The sequence below is a fragment of the Portunus trituberculatus genome, chromosome 31 (genome assembly GCF_017591435.1).
Source record: "Portunus trituberculatus isolate SZX2019 chromosome 31, ASM1759143v1, whole genome shotgun sequence".
NCBI lineage: Eukaryota > Metazoa > Arthropoda > Malacostraca > Decapoda > Portunidae > Portunus > Portunus trituberculatus.
Genome location: NC_059285.1, coordinates 9,826,346 through 9,831,345, shown reverse-complemented (window position 1 = coordinate 9,831,345; position 5,000 = coordinate 9,826,346). Strand labels below are relative to the sequence as shown.

General features: G+C 38.3%; 1 protein-coding gene across 1 annotated transcript in view; it reads left to right on the top strand.

The window, feature by feature from the left end:
* Nucleotides 1-5,000, top strand: part of LOC123511572 (tripartite motif-containing protein 3-like) — a 167,179-nt gene that overhangs the window by 82,292 nt on the left and 79,887 nt on the right. The gene's annotated exons all lie outside the window — the stretch shown is intronic.

Sequence of the window (5,000 nt, the reverse complement as noted above, 5' to 3'; positions counted from 1 at the left end):
ATAAGAACATGAGATTATTAGGGAAACTACAAGAAGCCGTCACTGCTACACGTGGCGGCCTTTGTATTAAACTTGCCTATCTATTGCTACCTATTATCTCTATCAATAAATTTGTGTAATCTTCCTATAAAGCTTCCAAATTGCTCATCACTAATATTTTTTTTATCCAAGAGGGAGGTAGGAAGGTTATGATGATATTCAGATTAGCCCGGCGATAAAGGTCTTCACTGCTGCTTTATGACCTGCTGGCCCGGGAACAATTGGCCGGAAACAACACGTCATGCTGCAGAGAAAATTTCGCTGCATGTGTCTGATAATAACATTGATTTGGAGAATAATGCGAATTGAAGAGTAATGGAAAAAAAACCTAAACAACTACTTCAATGGATTGCTGCTAATAGTGACTGTAAGATGTGTGCATGTGACTTTCATGGTCAATTTTACTTTATTTGCATAGACAACTAGCATTATTTTGACACAATCCCCTTAAATAAAAGAAAGAAATATAGCAAACATGACATCTATTGTTCCCACTCCTTTGTATTATTTCTTTTTCCTTCCAAGTAAAATTATTATTATTCTCCTGCAGTTTCCATGAGCTAAAAGAATAACAGAAATGCCGTTAGCACCAATGCTCATACACCCATTAGCACTGGTATAGGTTCGTACATTGCGTTCTGCAGCCATAGTTATATAAATGCAAAAGCTTCATACTCTACAACATATACTAGAGTGTGACCTTTCAAATGTACAAAATATACTTAAGTGTGACCTTCTACATGTACAATATATAGCATAATGTGTTCTTTCTTATGTATAAAATCTTGTGAGTCATTAAACATGTACAACATATACCATAGTCCGTCCTTTCATATCAGAAAATGGACCGCCACTTCTCAAAAACAGAGAATGATTTTGAAGGACTCACTCAAACATTTATAATTTTCCGGGCGTATTTTCCTGTACTCTTTCCCGACGTGTCTCGACCCGAGGCATTAAACTGACGGGAGAATTCAGCCCAAAATTGCGGTAAGGGTGAAAATGAGCATAAAAAACAATGGAAATAAGAGCCCCCACATTTACCCTCGCCATATCACGGGACAGATTCTCTATTTTATTATTAATATTTTGCACGGGAGACAATTTAATAGGATGTCAAAAGCTGCTTACCCGATATATATTTTTCACGCATTTTAAAAAGACAGTAATTCGTACTTAAGTGTGTGTGTGTGTGTGTGTGTGTGTGTGTGTGTGTGTGTGTGTGTGTGTGTTGTAAATATAAACTGACGAGACAAAGAAATTAGAAGGTGAGGGGGTGAGTAGATGTTCCTTCGGTCATTTAATACAATAATGATGGTGGTGGTGGTGGTGGTGGTGACGGTGATGGTGGTGGTGGTGGTTGTAGTAGTAGTAGTAGTTATAATGATGATGGTAGTGAAAGTGAAAAACATTTATGATATTAGTGGCTACATCATGCTATTGAGAGAGAGAGAGAGAGAGAGAGAGAGAGAGAGAGAGAGAGAGAGAGAGAGAGAGAGAGAGAGAGAGAGAACATATATATCATACATACTACTTCGCTAATCCCTGATAATCGCTTAACACCAGCTGCTCTCTCTCTCTCTCTCTCTCTCTCTCTCTCTCTCTCTCTCTCTCTCTCAAGTCTCGTTTTATGATCACGCTATTCTGCCGATATTTGCGCGATTATAGGATTCGCTTTCTTCGGTGTTTATCAGAGCGTTGCGCAATATGAGAGAGAGAGAGAGAGAGAGAGAGAGAGAGAGATATTTGGCAGCTGGTGTCCAAAATCTTCAATTCTTACGTGTCTTATCAAAGCAATAAGGTGTTGGAGGAGGAGGAGAAAGAGGAGGAGGAGGAGGAAAGAGGAGGAGGAGGAGGAGAAAGAAGAAGAAGAGGAGGAGGAGGAGGAAGGAGGAGGAGGAGGAGGAGGCGGAGATGGTAGTGATAGTGATTGTGGTTTATGCGTGACAACGTGGTGGCTGTAGTTTCGAAAGACTGCCTGGGTTGCATCAGTTCTCTCTCTCTCTCTCTCTCTCTCTCTCTCTCTCTCTCTCTCTCTCTCTCTCTCTCTCTCTCTCTATATATATATATATATATATATATATATATATATATATATATATATATATATATATATATATATATATATATATATATATATATGTATATATGATCTATTGTTGATTGGCTTTTTCTTCAATTTTGAGGAAAAAGTGAAACGATCCTTTGATAAGATAGTTAATAGATATGAAGGATATGTGATTGTCATTATTTTGTTATCATTTCATTGTTATTTGGAAAATTTTTTTCAAAATCACCAACTAGTCTGAGACATCTCTTATTTTTCAGCCACCTACAGACATGTTAGGGCACAAAAATTACCAGAACTTAATCTGATTTTACTTTTTTTTTCTAATCAATGCTCGTGAAGATTCCAAACATTGTAAGAAATGAAATGAAGTGTTGCATATCTCTTCAAAAGGTAAAATACTGGAAAAATGTTCGTGTAGGTAAGGAAAGATATGTAATCATAGTCATAGAAATCTAGTTATTGTCTGAGGTCCTTCTGTGTGGTCTATGAAGCTGAGACAAGTAAGCATAAATTCAAAGTTTTGCTTGGTTTCCAATACTTAAATATGTAAAGACAGGTGTGTCGTGGTAATTGGAGCAGGTGAGAGACATAAGGGCAGGTGAATGCACTGACGTAGAGAGAAAAAAAAATAAAAAAGCATGTATTGTGCCTTGATATTTGATGATGTTCTGATATATGAAGTGGAATCAGTTTCTCATGGTATGAATCAAGTGTTATCAAGTTATTCGTGTTATTCGTTGATTCAAAATAAAACTGAATCACGGTCAACATCACAAGATCAGTTTCGTTTCGTTGTTATGTTGAGTCACAAAACTCAAATTTGTGCCCAGATTGAACACAAAGATAGCAGAATGAAAGTCACTTAAATGTACGTCTTCAAGATCAGTCTCGTTTTGTTGCCAGGTTGAGTCACAGAACGCCTCGTGAAGTCTCTTTGTACTCAGACTGAATATAAAGATCGCGGAATAAGAGTCACTTAGATGTTCGTACGCGAGGCAAGATATGGTCTGTTGTTGTTTACTTTTACAAGTGGGATTAGAGCTTAACGAACCACGGTTGGTTGGCTAAAGTGGCTTTCAATGTCGTCGACCTGATTGTACGTAGGAAGGTTCGTTGCATTGTGTTTACTTTGAGAGAGGATCGAATATTAATTAACTCCGCAGACGCTGAGATAACTAGCGTATTATAGTAAGAAGAGGAGGAAGAAGTAAACAACAACAACGTGGAAGAGAATGATCTAGAAGAGAAGAAGCCAAAGTTGATATAGATAGAGGAACAAGATGACTAAAGACAAAAGCAAGGAGACGTAAGATAATAAACAGTGTAAGATTCGTCTGGTGTGACCATGTTTGTGATATCGAGTCTAGACAAGTTCACAAAATCTTACTCAAATCCTTGCGGTGTAGCAGTAGTGCATACACGGGACATTTCGTGATTGAGCTGAGTGAGTAAAGTTCGGTGGGCAAGGCTTCTATCATGCAGCAAAAGGTCAGGCTGTTATTTCGAGACAGACACGGTTAGGCCTAAGCCATGCTGAGTAAATATTGATATGGCCGCCATGTTATAGGGAGAGGCAATGGCAAGCTAGGCGGACGCTGGCCTTGGAAACTTCCCTTCCTCACCGAAAGACTGGAAAGAAGCAGATTTCAGTTAGTTAATTCCTCTTTCGTTGTTCGCTCTAGTTCTTGAGTCTGGAAGAATTCTTTTCCCAATTATGTTAGCTCAGTAGATATTGGTGTTCTTGTTATTATCATCATGAAATGTAGCAAGGGTAAGACGCATAGGTATGTATATAAAAAAGACTCGTACTTGATGATCTTTCAATACAAAATGGCGGCTTGATGTATGTATTGATAAATTGCAAGACTACCATCCAACACCATAAAGCTTAATAGTGTAGTTTTTGACGATCGGGTGTCGGAAAGGTAAAGATAAAGATAAGTGTTGTAATTTTACCATCTTTAAAATGCGACCAGATAAACAACCACCACGGGATGATAAACCAATGATTAGATTAGCCAAGTTGAGCGAGGCGTCGGAAGTACAGCAATTACTAAGGCATGGCGGCAGATAATGTCACGCTCTGAGACATAAGTGAACGATGACACACCGGGATGAGTGAGTCAGAACTGCCGAGACTTGCTTAGCCTTGCGTGACGTGAAAGTGAATACATGAGAGAGTGACGCGGTGATTTCCTACTCTGAAGGAAAGTTGAACTAGTAAAAATATGTCGCAAGGAACAATATTGCACAAAATAGAAATCTATATATATATAGGTAAAAAAAAAGATGTTATATGAATTTGAAAGAAGTGCATATAACTTTAAACCAAGGAACATTGAGTATTATAACTTGAAACAAAACAAACATTAATAACATTGTGACGTGGAATTCTGATTAATTATTAAATGAGTCCACCCAAGTAAGATCTATGAGAGGAGAGATGAATGGAGCTGTGGCATTACGAAACCCTTGAAGAGAAACCTCGTAGAGAACACCACAAAGTTACCAATGAAAGTTAGGGCAATGAATCCTTGGTCGCACTCTTCAACTATTTTTTTTCTTATTCTCTCTCTCTCTCTCTCTCTCTCTCTCTCTCTCTCTCTCTCTCTCTCTCTCTCTCTCTCTCTCTCTCTCTGGACTGTTTCCCTAGGCCACAGAGATGCTTAGTCATAGTGTCGTGGGCGTTTCCCTCCTGATAACGTAGAACTGTTATTAATCTATCACCACATTCATGAATACTCTTGCATTAGTCAGTGTCATGGGTGTCCCTTCCTATAATAATGTAGAATCCGTGTCAGTCATTCATTATAATCATGGAAACATTCGTGAAAACCCTCTGCAAATTTCACCAGATCCTGTTAAAGATGCGTAGTGCAGATATGGTATG